Below are 18,153 nucleotides of genomic sequence, written 5' to 3'. Positions count from 1 at the left end.
GAGTCCTGTATCAATGTATTTTATTTAGCTAAGTTCTTATAAATTAAATGGCTAAATAAAATCTCCAAAACTAGTTAAGGAAAATCCTAGTCAATATGATCATTAATTATCCTTCTGAATTCATCCATTAATCTTGTTTAACTAAATAAGTCGGATCTATCCCAAAGCTTAGATTAGATCCAACACCTTAACCTTAATATACCGAAATCACATGACCAACTATCCCTAACCATACTAACATTAATTCGGGTTTAAGCTAAAGAAAGAAACCAATTCCTAACTCCTTACCCTCAACCCAAAGCCTCTCCTATTAATCCACAGCCAGGTAGAACAGTTGCCAAAATTGCTTGCCGGAAGATGTTGCTTCCAAAACTTGTGGTCGACACTACCCAGAAGCCACTGCCAGGACAACCATCACAGTTAAACAATTTCCCTTAATGAGATCAAAACCTTAATATGTAAGAATCAAAAACCCAAACCAACGGACTTACCCAATTGGTGGTTCCCTCTCCAGTGGCTAGATCTAATGGCTGTTGAGATCAACAAAGAAAATATCTCTGGTAGTAGCTCGATATCTGACCAGTAGGATGAAGTAACCTTCTAGAAGCTTATCACAACCTACTCCAGCCAATTTAGGGTTCGGGTCTCCCTCTCTTGGCCGGAGATGACTAGTGTGTGTTGGTGCAACCTTAGGTCAAGGTTGACCTGGTTGACCCGACTCGAGGTGACTTGACTCGAGTTGTATTTTGATGTTTGACTTGGGAAGATTGTCGGTGCAACCTTAGGTCAAGGTTGACCTAGTTGAGTTGCATGTTGATGTTTGACACTCGTGAGAGAGTTCTATTCTTGATGTTTGACAAGAATAGGTGTTTGGGAGATTGTAGGTGCAACCTTAGGTCAAGGTTGACCTGGTTGACCTGATTCGGGAAAAGTCCAAGCAGGGAGCTTGGCACGCGAAAAGTCCAAGTATGAAGACTTGGCACTAGAAAAGTCCAAGCAGGGAGCTTGGCACGCGAGAAGTCCAAGTGTGGAGACTTGGCACGGGAAAAGTCCAAGTATGGAGACTTGGCACTGGAAAAGTCCAAGTATGGAGACTTGGCACGGAGAAGTCCAAGCAGGGAGCTTGGCACGAGGGAAAGACCTAACTGGGATGTTAGGCAGGTGGAAAAGTCCTGGTGAGTGAAGCCAGGCAGTGGGAAAGTCCTAACTGGGATATTAGGCAGTTGGAAAGTCCTGGTGAGTGAAGCCAGGCAGTGAGAAAGTCCTAACTGGGATGTTAGGCAGGGTGAAATCCTGGTGAGTGAAGCCAGGTGGAAAGTCCTGGTGAGTGAAGCCGGGCAAGGGAAAATCCAGATAGATCAAGGGTGATCGGACATCTGGTGTTGAGAAGTCCAAGTGAGTGAAGCTTGGCATATGGAGTCGGAGAGGGCTCGGTAGCTCGTTCTCCGAACTAGGTTAGAGAGGGCACTCTAAACCTAGGAGTTGGATCGGTCTGCAGACCGATCCAGTGATACTCAGTGTTTCCTGATCGGTCTGGTGACCGATCAGATTCCACTCAGTAGCATACTGTGGAGTTCCTGATCGGTCCCTGAACCGATCAGGCGACGATCAGAAGTGAAGAAAGAAGCTCCTGATCGGTCCAGGGACCGATCAGGTGTATGCCTGATCGGTCTGGGGACCGATCAGCACAGGGCCTGATCGGTCCCCACGACCGATCAGGCAAGCCCCAGACCGATCAGGCTGAAGCCTGATCGGTCCAGGTTCTAGCCGTTGCGTTGCAACGACTAGTTTCTTCGCTGTCTTCTTCGCAGGTATAAAGGGGTCGAGAACTGCTGCTGAAGCTTCTGCTTCAACTGAGCTTCGATTGAGCTCGCCTCCGAAGCTTCGCGTGAGCTTCCAGTCGTCGACTTGCTGCTGCGTTTGGGTTGTGAAGTTGCTGCTTCACCTCCAGTCGACAAGAAAGCAAGCAATTGGTAGAGTGCTATTGTATTCATATTGTATTGCTTTTCTTACTGTTCTTGTACTCTTTGTTTACTGTTGCAAACGTTTGTGGCGAGGTTTCTCCACCCACAAGGAGTATATTGTATTAGCCGGTTCTCCGGGGACTCATCCACCGACGGATTGATTGGGTTCGTCCACCTTACGGACACGCCGAGGAGTAGGAGCATCATCTCCGAACCTCGTACATCGCTGTGTTAAGGTTTGATATTCTTCCTTTCGTTTCTAGTTTATTTTTCCGCTGCGCTAACGAATTGTAGGAAGAAACGAGTGATTTGGGGCGACTATTCACACCCCCCCTCTCTAGCCGCGTACGAAGGATCCTAACAAGTGGTATCAGAGCAAAGGTTTGCTCTTCATCGGATTAACACCCGGGGAGCACGAGCTAGAGGATGGATCTACTCGGAGAAGATGTCACCATTCCACCATTCTACGAATGCGGTGACTTCGCGTATTGGAAGGTAAGGATGAAGTACTTTCTTATGACTAACATAATGAATTGGTTTTGTGTACAAGAAGGTTTTATTCCTCCGGTGGACAAGGAAGGAAAACCACTTGAGAAGAAGGAGTGGACAAGAGAACAAATTCATAAATTCGAAATCAACGAAGAGGTAACGAGAATAATTTAATTTTCATTGCCTACTAACATCTTGTGTAAGATAGGTTACAACAATGCCAAGGAATTATGGGATAACTTGGCCAAGTACCATGAGGAGAGCTCCACTTCAAGCCATGAAGAGGAGCCTAGTGAGCCAAGTAGCTCACATCATGGAGGGAGCGAATTGGGAGTTGAGGGCTACTCAACATCCAAGGAAGAAGAGGAGGAGAGTTCCTCTTGTTCAAGATCGGAGCAAGAAGAAGATTCTACCTCCGGAAGGGTTGAAGAAGAAAGCTCATCTCCATCCACAACCCTAGGTAACTCAAACACTATGATTTCAAGCAAATTACACATAATGTGTTTTGAGTGTAGGGAACATGGACATTACAAGAGTAAGTGTCCAAAGAGAGTAAGAAAGACTCCATCGGCGCCAAAGGTCAAGGAAGCCGGAGTCCCGAAACGCAAGGGCAAGGAGCACATTGTGTGCTTCCAATGTAAGCAAAGGGGACACTATAGGAGTCAATGTCCGAGGGGGAGGCAACCTCACAAGGACAAGAAATCAAGCACATCAATAAGGGGGGCTAAGGCAAACCCTAAGGTAATCTCTAAGGTTCATTATTGCAATTCTAATAAAACTCAGGCTAGTAGTTTTGTTGCAATTGTTAATAATGATAAGCATGTTAACTTTAGGAACCAATACATGTGCTTAGGAGCTAAACATGTTAGCCTAGGTAAGGATAACACTAGAAATACCAACCCTAGGATTAACGCTTCTAAAGTTAAGGAAAACCTAGGTAGAAATCCCAAGAAGACTAGACACATGCCTAGGAATATCTCAAGAGAAAATGACAAAGTAACACTTGAGGTATTAGAGAGGGAAAATCAAGTCTTGAGGTCAAAACTTGATAACTTAGAAAAGGCTCTTAAAAACATGGAGAAGTCATCTCTAGGGTTTAAGAGTCAAAAACCCAAGTCCAAGGACAAGAAAGGTTTGGGTCACAAACCTAAGTCCCAAGTGGTCAAGCCCACTTATCATAGTGTTCCATTCGATTATGGAACAAAACCTAGGGCTAGGAAGACCATCACCAAGGTCACAAGGGGAGTCACCCCTAGAGTTGATCTTGATGAGTCCCAAATGACCAAGGCTTCAAAGCCTAAGAGGGTCATTAGGAGGGTTGCTAGGGAAGTCATCCCTAGTGAATATTTAGTGAACCCAATGAGCTCACATAGATATTGGGTTCCTAGGAGCATCCTCTCTACCCCATAAATGGGTTAGAGAGTGTCAACTCCAATAAGAAGGGTAGTTAACCCAACTTTGAGGAAATTAACACTCAAGAAGCATTTTCAAGGTTTTGTGAACTTTTGAAAATGAAATGGAATTATCATTTACTCCTTGGAAGAGTAAAATGTGCCATTATGGAAAAGAATGATTTTAATTGGCACAATTTGGGAAAATCTAGAGAACTCTCGAGGAAAAATGAAACATGCCAAGTTTTGAGGATAAATTTGATCTTTAAGTGGCATGAATTAATCTAGAGTTCAAGAAGTGTCAAAATTAGGATTTTGGCATTTTAGGGCAATCAAGGGTTAAATTTTAGGTTAGCAAAGTGGTTAAGGATACTTAGATAGGTAATCTAGGTATATTTATTTATGCTAAATCTTGCCATGATTGTTTGCCCTCACATGTCATGACATCATGTTTAGTCTTATTATCATTTGAAATGTCATGATAATGCTTAGGCTAGTTTGTATGTCATGCTTTATTTAAGTTTCAAACTTTATGCCATGACATCATGACATTGGCACATGTCGTCATTTATGATACCATTTTATGCCATGTCATCATCTCTTGCATTAATAATCAATTGAATTGATTTAAGGATGAAAAACACATTTTGATATTGAGATCAAATTTGTGTTTAGAAAATGCATGAGACCTTAGTCTAAGATACCTAAACCCATATCTCACATCAAAATTGCCATGGATGTGTTTGATACACTTTAGATGTGTGTGAGATATTAGGATCATGAGTTAGGATCAAGGTGCATTGTCCTTGTACCTAGATGATCCTAATTCAAGAAATTAAGGATCATAGGGAAAGCTTGTGTACAAGTCATGTACATCTAGCCCTAAGATTATGGTCCTAAATTCAAAAGGTTTAAAATCATTTTGAAATTGATTTGAAAAACCTTGATGAAGTCATCCTAGTGATAGCATTCATCATTGAACATTGTGATACAAAGTTGAGTTAAACTTTGAACTATTTCAAAGTTTTTTGAACTTTGTATCAAGATTGAAAAATGGAAACTATTTTCATAGAAAACTATTTTTCCTTGATAGTATATGGTATGAGGAATGTATCCTCAAAATTTCATAATTTTTCGAATTTTCTGAAATTTGTGAGTGAATTTGGATCGGTCCAGAAACCGATCCAGTAAGAGGCAGTGAGGCAGACCGATCCAGGAAGCTGGATCGGTCCGGGGACCGATCCAGGGGTCCTGATCGGTCCGGTGACCGATCAGCGTGCAGTTTCTGAATTTCAGCTGTGGTCTGAAATTTCAGCTGTGGGAGTTGAGTTTCGGGTTTCTAAAGGTTTGAAACTCTCCAAGACATTGTTGGTGCAATGGTCAAGGGGGAGTTGACCTTTAGGGAGAGTTTTACCTATTAATCAAGGGGGAGTTGACTTTTAGGGGAGTTTTTACTCCTTAAGACTTTTGAGGTTTAGTGATATGGGATTATCACTAAGTTGATTGTTGAGTTTAGTATCAAGGGGGAAATTAAGAGTTTCAATGAAAGGTATGGGACTTTCATTAGGAAGAAACTCTTGACCTTGATACCCTCCTTTTTCCTTTTTGATGTGTGTCAAAAAGGGGAGAGTGTTCATTGGAGAATTATTGGAGAACCCAAGTTAGGTTATCGGGTTAACCTAAGCTAGGGGAAGAATATCAAGGAATGTTCGAGGAAGAACATTGGAATTCTTTTTGATGTGTGTCAAAAAGGGGGAGAATTATTGGAGAACCCAAGTTAGGTTATCGGGTTAACCTAAGGGAAGAATGAGTTAGGTTATCGGGTTAACCTAAGGGGAGAATGTCCAGAGAATGTTCAAGGAAAGAACATTGGACATTGGAAGATGGCACTGGAAAACCTAAGTTAGGTTATCGGGTTAACCTAACTTGATTATGGGTTTTGTCAAACATCAAAAAGGGGGAGATTGTTGGTGCAACCTTAGGTCAAGGTTGACCTGGTTGACCCGACTCGAGGTGACTTGACTCGAGTTGTATTTTGATGTTTGACTTGGAAAGATTGTCGGTGCAACCTTAGGTCAAGGTTGACCTAGTTGAGTTGCATGTTGATGTTTGACACTCGTGAGAGAGTTCTATTCTTGATGTTTGACAAGAATAGGTGTTTGGGAGATTGTAGGTGCAACCTTAGGTCAAGGTTGACCTGGTTGACCTGATTCGGGAAAAGTCCAAGAAGGGAGCTTGGCACGCGAAAAGTCCAAGTATGGAGACTTGGCACTAGAAAAGTCCAAGCAGGGAGCTTGGCACGCAAGAAGTCCAAGTGTGGAGACTTGGCACGGGAAAAGTCCAAGTATGGAGACTTGGCACTGGAAAAGTCCAAGTATGGAGACTTGGCACGGAGAAGTCCAAGCAGGGAGCTTGGCACAAGGGAAAGACCTAACTGGGATGTTAGGCAGGTGGAAAAGTCCTGGTGAGTGAAGCCAGGCAGTGGGAAAGTCCTAACTGGGATATTAGGCGGTTGGAAAGTCCAGTGAGTGAAGCCGAGGAGAAAGTCCTAACTGGGATGTTAGGCGGTGGAAATCTGGTGAGTGAAGCGGTGGAAAGTCCCTGAGTGAAGCCGGGCAAGGAAAATCCAGATAGATCAAGGGTGATCGGACATCCGTGTTGAGAAGTCCAAGTGAGTGAAGCTTGGCATATTGAGTCGGAGAGGGCTCGGTGGCTCGTTCTCCGAACTAGGTTAGAGAGGGCACTCTAAACCTAGAGTTGGATCGGTCTGCATCGATCGGAAATGAGCTTCGACGGTCCGGTGACCGATCGATTCCACCAATAGCATATCTGGAGTTCTGATCGGTCCCCGAACCGATCGAGGTGATCAGTGAAAGAAGCTCCCGATCGGTCCGGGGACCGATCAGGTGTGATCGGTCTCCACGACCGATCGGGACGAGGCGCTGATCGGTCTGGGGACCGATCAGCTCAGGGCCTGATCGGTCCCCACGATCGATCAGATTTGGACCGATCAGGCTGAAGCCTGATCGGTCCAGGTTCTAGCCGTTGCGTTGCAACGACTAGTGTCTTCGCTGTCTTCTTCGCAGGTATAAAGGGGTTGAGAACTGCTGCTGAAGCTTCTGCTTCAACTGAGCTTCGATTGAGCTCGCCTCCGAAGCTTCGCGTGAGCTTCCAATCGTCGACTTGCTGCTGCGTTTGGGTTGTGAAGTTTCTGCTTCACCTCCAGTCGACAAGAAAGCAAGCAATTGGTAGAGTGCTATTGTATTCATATTGTATTGCTTTTCTTACTGTTCTTGTACTCTTTGTTTGCTGTTGCAAACGTTTGTGGCGAGGTTTCTCCACCCACAAGGAGTATATTGTATTAGCCGGTTCTCCGGGGACTCATCCACCGACGGATTGATTGGGTTCGTCCACCTTACGGACACGCCGAGGAGTAGGAGCATCATCTCCGAACCTCGTACATCGCTGTGTTAAGGTTTGATATTCTTCCTTTCGTTTCTAGTTTATTTTTCCGCTGCGCTAACAAATTGTAGGAAGAAACGAGTGATTTGGGGCGGCTATTCACACCCCCCTCTCTAGCCGCGTACGAAGGATCCTAACAGTGTGGAGTGGCAATTCAGCGAACTAGGGCATGGATCGGCACTGTGAGGTGAGGAGAAACCGAGAGCTTCGGAAGAGGAAGGCTTGGCACTGAATGGTGCTCGACCGAGGAGTCGACGATGGAGAGATCTCGATCAGCCAGAGAAGTGGAAGAGGGGAATCGAGGCAAAGGCGAGAGGAAGGGGACAACGCAAGGGGAAAGGCTCGAGACTTCCCTTGGCCGATGGATTTTATCAACGAGGAAGCAGAGGCATTGCGAGGGCGGTGCATCAGTTGGGGAAGACAAAGAGAGCTGGCACAAAGAGGGGAGGAGGTGTTGGCAAGAGCTTAGGGGAAGAAATCGGGATTAAGGTAAGGAAATAAAAATGAGATTTTTATTAACTTAGGTATTTTTAATTAAACCTAGGCTAAATTCCTCAATCAACTCCCACTAAATGGTTTTTCCAAATAGGCTTTTCCCAAGCTTATAAATTCATCCTCTTAAACTATTCATACGAGCTCCGATAAAATCCCAGAAAATTTCTAAAATTTTTTGAAAATCTCCTTATGGTTATTCATCCTTTTTGGTATTTTACATTCTCCCTCACTAATAAAAATTTGGTCCCCAAATTTTGTTATTTACCAATAGCAAGTACTAGCAATAGACAAACATATAAATGCTAAATGGAACTCTAACCCTAAATTATCCGGATAGGAATCCTCTGAAGTAAATCGACAGGTCTCTGGTACTCAGCCTTCACCTGTTGACAGACTAGATATCTAGCTACAAACTCCGCGATGTCTTTCTTCATGTTGTTCCACCAATAGGAACACCTTAAATCTCGATACATGCGGGTTCCACCTAGGTGAATAGTAAATCAGGAACGATGAGCCTCCTAAAGTAACTCCTCTATAACCGGGTGAGATTGAAGTACACATAACCTACCTCAAACTAATGAACTATAAGCGCTGATCACCGGCCTGAGCCTCTCGGATCCTCATCTTGATCTATGACTAAGCAAACATGGTAACAAGAATACGCTGCTTTGTCTGTTCCTGCTTCTCAAAGCCCAACTCGGAGAAACCCTGAATCAAGTCCGTGACTAAAACTCGACGGCGTGCTAAAGTCCCTCTGGACTTCCGGTTAAGTGCATCAGCAACCACATTAGCTTTCCCCGGGTGGTGGCTAATAGTACAGTCATAATCCTTCAGGAACTCCATCCATCTCCTCTGTCGGAGATTGAGTTCCTTCTGAGTGAAAAGATATTTGAGACTCTTATGATCAGTGAGAATCTCAAATATAATACCATACAGATGATACCGCCAAATCTTCAAAGCAAAGATAATAGCGGCCAGCTCCAGATCATGTACTAGGTAGTTCTTCTCATACTCCTTTAACTAACAAGAAGCATAGGAAACTACCCTACCATGCTACATCAAAATAGCACTCAAACCCTGTAGAGAAGCATCGGTGTAGAACACGAATCCATCCTCTCCAGAGGGCAAAACCAAAATGGGTGCCAACACTGATATCCGCTCAGCTCTTGGAAACTGGTCCGCAGGCTTCTGACTACGTGAACTTAACGCCTTTCCTGGTCAAGCGTATTAGTGACATAACAATGCGAGAGAAACCCTCAATGAACCATCTATAATATCCGACCAATCCCAAGAAACTGTGGATCTCTTAAACTGGTTTCGATTGCTCCCAGCTGGTGACAGCCTCGATCTTCTGAGGGTCTACGGAAATACCTCGGATAGAAACCACGTGTCCCAGAAAATTGACTGAGGATAGCCAAAAAGCACACTTGCTGAACATCGCATATAGATGATGTTGTTGAAGAGTCTCCAAGACCATGCGAAGATGTTGTGCATGTTCCTCCTTAGAATGCGAGTAGATCAAAATACCGTCAATGAAAACGATAACGAACTGATCTAGATACTCCAGAAAGACGTGATTCATCAAATCCATAAATACCGCTGGAGCATTGGTAAGGCCAAATGGCATTATCAAAAACTCATAATGTCCATATCTAGTGTGGAATGTTGTCTTCTAAATATCAAAATCTTTAACTCTTAGTTGATGATATCCGGATCGCAGATCAATCCTAGAATACACTGATGTACCTCTGAGCTGATTAAACAAATCGTCGATCTGTGGTAAGGGGTACTAATTTCTGACGGTCACTGCATTCAGCTGTCTATAATCGATGCACAATCTCAGAGTACCATCCTTTTTCTTGACGAACAATACCAGAGAACCCCACGGAGATACACTAGGGTGAATAAATCCCCTGCCCAATAACTCCTAGAGCTGGACCTTTAGCTCACTTAACTCTTTTGGTGTCATACGGTAAGGAGCTTTCGATGCTGGAGCGGTCCTCGAAATCAGCTTAATAGCAAACTCCACTTGCCTTCGGGGAGGCAAGCCTGGTAGCTCATCTGGAAATACATCCGGATACTCTCGGACCACTAGTACGTCTGAGAGCTGAGAACTACTGTCATCCTTAGCTTTAATTAAAGACAATAGAAATCCTTGATAGTTATGTAACAATAGCTTCTGATCCTGAATCGCAGAAATGATCGATATACCATCATCCCTAATGCGAGTGAAATCCCACGAGGGTTGGTTCAGAGGTCAGAATGTGATCACCCTCATCTGACAATCAACCGTGGCATGATATGCTGGCAGTCAATTCATGCCAAGGATAATGTCGAACTCGACCATTTTCAGTACTAATAAATCTACAATGAGTATATTGTTACCGAAGTCTAATGGGCATCCTCTGACCTCCTGAGTGACGTCTAATGTATCACTAGACGGTAGGGCGACAATCAATCACCGCGATCTAAAGATAGGTAGTCTACCAATCTCCGTCATAAATGTATGAGAAATAAAATAATGCGAACTACTAGTATCAATTAGTATATCAGCAAAAAATGCATAAAGTAAAACCGTACTATGGAAAACGGATCCGTCGGCCCGCTATGCATCCTCTCTGGTGACCGTGTGAATTTGTCCAGTCTCTGGCAGGAGTGGAGGTGGTAGCGCTGCCAAAGGCTGTAGCGTCTGAGCCTAAGCCTGCCACTGAGGCGATGTCGAATACTAAGCCAGAGATGGATATGAGGACTACGTCTGATACTGAACCGGTGGCTAGGGCTGTGACTGGTACTGCACTAGGGGTTGAGGCTGCGACTGGTACTGAACCAGTGACTGGGCTGCAGCTGATACTGCACTAGTGGCTGAGGCTACAACTGGTACTACCCCTGCGTCAGATACTGAGGTCTCGAAACAGAGCTCTGTGATATCATATGAGCACCAGGGTGCTCCTGTCCGAGCATGCCATATGCAGCTATTGCAGGGGCTGTCCTTTGCTGGCGATGCAAAGCTTGGCCTTTCTGTCCTCCTCGCTGAGTCCCTGTCTGACTGAACTGTCCTCCCTGAACAGAAACTCCTGAAGTCTGATCTATCTGCCCCCTTTTCTTGTCTGCATTAGTTCTCTGCTGAGCTGACTCGATCATAATATCCAATGCCTCAATGTAAGATGAATTACCAAAACCTGCAATCTTTACTTGAAGATGTCCATCCTGTCCCTGAACAAACTGAAGCATACATGACCTAGCCTCAGCAACTAACTCTGGTCAAAATCTGACTAACCAGTTAAATTCAGCATTGTATTCCGTCACTATACAATTGTTCTGCCGAAGACTCAGAAAATCCTGACGGCGTGTCATCTGATATGACCATGAAAAATATCAGCTCTCAAAAGCCTCTCTAAATCTTGCCTAGGTGATGTGCTACTCGCCTATGATCGAGTGTTGCATGTTCCACCAGACATCGGCCTCATCCTGTAAATGGAAAGCAGCCAGCTCTGCTTTCTCCCACTCGGAGCAAGCCATATGAAAGAAAGTCTGCTCCATAGTCTCTATCCAAGACCGAGCCACGCTCGGATTGGTCTCCCCGCTGAATAGCGTGAATCGACTTTTCACCGACTTTGCCAAAGCTGGAATCTGAGCTCGTGTCACAATTATATCAGTAGGGTGGGTAGAGATCACCGAGGGAACTGGCAGAACCATTGGAGCTGGTACTACAAGTGGTACCGCTAGATAGGCGGGGGAAGGTACCCCTGGTGCTGCTACATAAGCTGGGGCAGGTACCGCTGGTGGCACTATAGGGTCAATATAGGTAGGAGCGACTGGAAGTACGGTAGGTGGTGGTACCGGATAAGGAGTAATTGGTACTGCTCGTGGTACAGTGAATACTGTGGGGGTGGGTTCGACGGGTACGGTCGAGGTGAGTACCTCTGGAGAAGGAACCGTCAGAAACTAAGAGTCTTACGCGCTCGCAGTACCATGAGGATTATGTCCTTACCCAACAGGCTCGATCTCAGCAGACCTCTTTGGCGACTCCGTCGCCAGGGATTCCAACGTCCTCTTACGTGGTCATCCTGCGCCACGTCTCAGCACGGGAACACGTGTAGCTCACTTCATATCTGTTAAATCATTACATAGGTATTATTATGGGTACCAAAATTATAAAATTAATCATCTTACCTATTTGTCATCTGGAGATGTTCCGTCACCGCCAAGTCCCCAAATATGACCTTATTTAAGAATACATCAGAATTTTAAAACATGAAAATCGACGAAAATCTGTATAAACCTAAAAATACCCATATTAACTCAAAAAACCGAGTTCTGATACCAAATAAATTGTCATGTCCCAGAGGAGTCCCTGCCAGTGAAATTTCGGCAGCATCTCCCCTATACCAGCGACAATATGCAACTTGAATATACAGCCCTCAGGGCCCCTCAATCCTCGGCCAACACGGTCGAAATATATATAATAAAATATGTAAACATTCCACGTAGTTTATAAATAATCAGCCTCCCACTGACTACACAACAAATCAAAACCACACAGTTTAATATAAAACCTATTCCACTACAATGAGGAAAATGCCACCCACAACGAAAAATAATCACAGCGGAAAACATGGGCAGAGTACCAAAAACTCGATATAAAATACGGGAGTTCAATAACTACACATCATAAGTTTGTAGTCACAAAACAAGGAAACACAAGTCCGAAATAGAAAACCATGTCGACACGACGTGGGGACTAGCAACTGGAACCTCCTAACAGCTTCAACCTAAAAAAGGAATAAATCAACGGAGTGAGTTCAAGAACTGAGCGGGTATCGATCGGACATGCATAGCAAGATATATCTATCAGTAATAATCATGCAGTAAAGTCTCCTGATCTATAACAGGAAATGCGAAAAATGAACAAGGGGAGAAGTTGTACTCACCAGGACATCCTATCCGTATATAGGGTCGTCAGACCAAATACCTCATGTCTCCTGTATGCATGTCAATCATATGCAATCACCAAAATGCTGCACCCAAAATGCAGCAATCACAAGTGATCCGGCGGTACAAACAGGGGACCCCCTTTGAGGGAAGTCAATGACACGTAGAGATCAAAAGTATAAGGGCAAGATGAGGTTCGGCCGATTGAGCAAGGGTCAGGTCAACCGGTCGAACGGGTCAAAATATAATCAAAGACAACCCGGCGGGGAGTTGGGTTCCGACGCTCATGGTGAACAAGGTCGTCAGGCCGAGCGGGTGGTCCGCTCGGCCGAGGCATAAGGCAGTAATGCCATGAATATTCTAAGCCGAGCACACAATCGGGAATATCCCTAGCAGACCAGTACCGGATCCTTCTGGTCGGACATAGATGGGAATGCCGAGCGGCTTGCTGCTCGGCGTGAGTAGAGAAAAGACAAGGACAAAGGAACATCTTCTGACAACAAGCATGTCCGAAGACCTTCTGACAACAAGCATGGTCGAAGACCAAGCCATGCACAGAATCTTACGACAGAAGGTTCTGCCGTCCCATCAGAGAGGTGCTCGGACTGTAGCGGTATGGTGTCAGGCAAGCTCCTCTGACAAGCCCATACTGAGGTATGGTAAGAGGACACGTATTCGCCTCGGTGTGTGTGCATGAGCCTCTTCACAGCTCTATATAAGGGTCCTCATACTTCGCCGGAGATACGCATTCTCTGAGATTCAAGACCACCTCTTCATAGTTTCCCCTTGCCTGACTTGAGCGTCGGAGGGTCGTCGCCGGGAACCCCTTCCCGGCCCGACTTCTTTGCAGGTTCACCGGAGCTCCATACGGCCAGTCAGAGAGCCACGTCATCGGTTCGGAGAGCGCCACGTGCCCAGCGTCCATCGATTCAGCATTCGGACAGGATCAATTTGGCGCCGTCTGTGGGAACGCACCTGCATCCGAGCGGAAGAGATGGACGAAGCTGAACGACCGCACACCGTGATGCTCTCCCAGGAGGAGCTCGACGCTCTGATCGAGGCAAGAGCAGCTAAACTCGTGGAGCAACAGAAGCAGAAAGCGTAAGCCGAGCGGATGGAACAACAAGCGACGTCCGCGTCGGCAGGCTGAGCGGAGGCACCGCCTGCAACGGTTCCCTTTCACCGAGCCCTATTTCGTACGCCTCCTGAAGTCACAACAATTAACCGCGAACGAGGGTCTTCATCCGACGAGGCACCCATGTGAGACAACAAAAAAGGAAAGGCTCCCCGAACAGACGCCTCCCCCAAGCGGATCAATCGGCAGTTTTCAGAAGCCATCCTGCGGGACCCCCTACCAAAGCACTGTGCCCCCGGCGATCGGTGAATACAATGGAACCACCGACCCGGACGATCATCTGGGTAAATTCGACAACACAGCTACCCTACATCAATACACAGATGGAGTAAAGTGCCAGGCGTTCCTTACCACCCTCTCGGGATCGGCGCAACGGTGGTTTCGGAGGCTGCCAGACGGATCCATCACAAGTTTCAAGGACTTCCGTACGGCCTTCCTCCACCATTTTGCAAGCAGTCGGCGTTATCAGAAGACTAGTGTCAGCCTATTTGCCATCAAGCAAGAGCCCAGGGAGCCGCTCAGAGCGTGCATCCAACGATTCAATCGAGTGGCCATGGATATTCCAACGGCCACCTCAGAAACGATGATGAATGCGTTCACGCAAGGCCTCGTGGACGGTGACTTCTTCCGTTCACTCATTCGGAAGTCGCCCCGAGACTACGATCATATGTTACACCGGGCCAATGAATGCATCAATGTGGAGGAAGCCCAGGCGGCCCGAAGGAAGGAAGCTCCAACCGAGCGGCCACCCCCTGCTGAGCGGAAGCCGCACAATGCTCACCAGCCGCCCAGAGGACCGCGAGCTGAAGCAGCCCGCCCTCAGCAACATGCAAGATCCCACGCCATTCAAGAGGTATCTGCCGAGCGGCCCAAACCTAAAAAGAAGGTGTGGACCCCAATGTTTTGCTCGTTCCACCGGACCGACATGTATAATACAAGAGATTGTCAAAGCCTTCCCCTGATCGCGCACCCCGTGCCCCGGAGTGGCCACCGTCGATTGCCATCATCCGACAGGCGACAGCGACATCGTGAAGCCAATCGACGACAGTCTCCCGAGCGGTATCATCTTCAGAGACACGAGGACAATCCCCGGGTATCTAAAGAGCGGCCTCGGCCGTCCGCCCGAGAGGAAGAAAATAGAAGCAACACGTCCCGCGGAGAAATCAACATCATCGCTGGCGGGCCGACCGGAGGAGACTCCAATAGAGCAAGGAAGGCAAGCGTCAGGCAGCTCCAGATTCATGCGGTCGGCTGCAGTCAAGAACGGGCGAGCGGGCCCGAAATCAGTTTCCGACCCAGGGACCTGGAGGGAGTCGAAGTGCCACATGACGACGCCCTCCTCATCAAAGCGGTAATAGCTAACTATACTATTCACTACATTTTCGTCGATACAGGCAGCTTAGTCAACATCATCTTTAAGAAGGCTTTCGACCAACTGCAAATTAATCGAGCCGAGCTGTTGCCCATGACAACCCCCCTCTATGGGTTTATGGGCAATGAAGTTCTACTGGTCGGACAGGTCCAACTGGCTATTTCACTGGGGGAAGAGCCGCTCAGAAGGACGCGGACAGCAAACTTCATCGTGGTTGACTCTCCCTCCGTATACAACGTTATCTTGGGGCGACCGGCGCTCAGTGAGTTCCGAGCGGTTGTCTCCACCTTCTACCAGAAAATCAAGTTCCCGGTCGAAGATAAAGTTGGAGAAGTACGGGGAGACCAACTGGCGGCTCGGCGATGCAACGTCGAGATGGTCCGAGCTGAAGCTAATTCCATTCGGAAGACGCCACGGATCGAGGTAAACGCCATAACCGAAAAACCACCCTCTTTGGTTTATGAAGAAAAAGAGGAGGTGCAGATCCACCCGACCCGATCGGAGGCCACCACATTCATCGCGGCCGATATGGAGGCAAGCCAGAAAAAGGAGGTGATCAAATGTCTCCAGAGAAACTGCGATGTCTTCGTTTGGTCGACGCATGAGCTGCCAGGGATTTCGCCAAGTATAGCACAACATGAACTTCACGTCCAACCGGACGCTCAGCTGGTGAAGCAAAGGAAGAGGGACTTCAGCGCCGAACAGAACACCATCATCCGAGCGGAGGTCGAGAAGCTCCTGGAGGCCGGCCACATACGTGAAGTGCAATTTCCGAGCTGGTTGGCGAACGTGGTGCTAGTCTCCAAGTCGGGCAACAAGTGGAGGGTTTGTATTGATTTCCGAGATCTCAACAAAGCATGCCCAAAAGATTTCTACCCTCTGCCTCAGATTGATCAACTGGTGGACTCCACAGCCGGATGCGAGCTAATATGCATGCTAGACGCCTATCAAGGCTATCATCAGGTGTCGCTCGCCCGAGAAGATCAAGAAAAGGTTAGCTTCGTCACAGCCGATGGCACTTACTGTTACAATGTAATGTCGTTCGGATTGAAGAACGCAGGAGCAACTTACCAGCGCTTGATGAATAAAGTATTCAAGGAGCAGATCGGACGTAACTTAGAAGTATACGTGGATGATATTCTCATCAAGTCCGTCCGAGTGGCCGATCTTTTTACAGACATGGAGGAGACCTTCCGAACGCTGAGGAAGTATGGAGTCAAGATCAACCCTCAGAAATGTCTGTTCGGAGCGAAAGGAGGGCATTTTTTGGGCTATATAGTGACCGAGCGGGGCATAAAGGCAAATCCCAGCAAGGTCAAAGCGCTGCAAGATATGCCGCCCCCAAGAAATCTAAGGGAAGTACAGCGCCTGACCGGTCGGATAACTGCGTTGTCCAGATTCATCTCCAAGACTGTCGACCGGAGCCTCCCTTTTTTCAAAATCCTGCGCAAAGCTACTAAGTTCCATTGGGATGAGGAATGCAATCGGGCGTTTGAAGAATTGAAGGCATATCTGAACTCTTTGCCCGTGCTAGCCAAGCCAGCTATGGGTGAGCCGCTCTGTATCTATTTATCTTCAACCGAGCAGGCAGTAGGCTCGGCATTAGTGAGGACTAGCGGAGAAGAACAACCAGTGTACTTCTTGAGCCATGTTTTAAAAGACGCTGAATCTCGCTACACTGGGCTCGAGAAGCTTGCTTTTGCTTTGGTCCTCGCCGCTCGGAGACTTCGTCCTTATTTCTTGGCACATACAATCATCGTCTGGACAAATAGCCCATTGGGAAGAGTGTTGTTGAACCCAGAAGCGTCTGGACAGCTCATCAAATGGACAACGGAGTTGAGCGAATTTGATATTCAGTATCAACCCCACTCGGCGATAAAGGCGCGGTCCTTGGCAGATTTTGTCACCGAAGTGCAAAAGCCAGAGCCCGAAGCTATGTGGAAAATATTTGTGGATGGATCGTCCACTCGGCTCGGGAGCGGGATTGGCGTGCTATTACTCTCTCCCCAAGAAGAAAGGATGCACCTATCCGTCCGGCTGGACTACAAAGCCACCAATAATGAAGTAGAGTATGAGGCGCTCATAGCCGGCTTGCAAGCAGCCCGGCATGTAGGAGCTGGTCGGGTTACAATCCATTCGGACTCCCAGTTGGCCGCTCAGCAGCTCTCGGGCACTTTTGAGATCAACAATGCTCGGCTCAAGCTCTACGCAGAAGCCTTCGAAAAGCTCAAGGACAACTTTAGAGAGGTCATTATCCAGAAAATACCCCGAGCGGAGAACCAGGCTGCAGATGAGTTAGCCAAACTGGCAAGTTCAATATCACCGGTCGTCATACAGCAGCCAATTGAACAAGTATCCTTGGTGGCGCATATCGACTGGATGGAGGGTCTCGTTTTCCCGAACGATTGGAGGGCAGCCATCATGGAGTTTCTACGCTCGGGTGCGATACCGGCCGACCGGGAGGAAGCCCAGCTATTGAGTAGGAGAGCCGGTCAGTTCACACTCATTGGAGACCAACTCTACAAGAAGGCCTTCTCCCGCCCACTTTTGAAGTGTGTGAGCTCGGAGGACGCGGAGTACATCCTCCAGGAAGTGCACCAAGGATCGTGTGGAGGACATCCGGGCGGACGATCGTTGGCCAGGAAGATCCTGCTGGCCGGATATTTCTGGCCAACCCTACAAGCAGACGCCGCTCGGACCGTTGCAACGTGCCTCTCCTGCCAGAAGTACCACAACTTCTCCCACCGACCGGCGGAGGAGATGAAGGCATCTACAGTCTCCTGTCCGTTCGATCAGTGGGGAATGGATATCGTGGGTCCGTTCCCTATGGCGACCGGTCAACGGAAGTTTTTACTGGTGGCTGTCGATTACTTTTCCAAATGGGTGGAGGCCGAGCCGCTGGCGAAGATCACC

The sequence above is a fragment of the Zingiber officinale genome, chromosome 7B (assembly GCF_018446385.1).
Source record: "Zingiber officinale cultivar Zhangliang chromosome 7B, Zo_v1.1, whole genome shotgun sequence".
Taxonomy (NCBI): domain Eukaryota; kingdom Viridiplantae; phylum Streptophyta; class Magnoliopsida; order Zingiberales; family Zingiberaceae; genus Zingiber; species Zingiber officinale.
The sequence above is the reverse complement of the archived record's forward strand: the minus strand, read 5'-3'. Positions refer to the sequence as shown.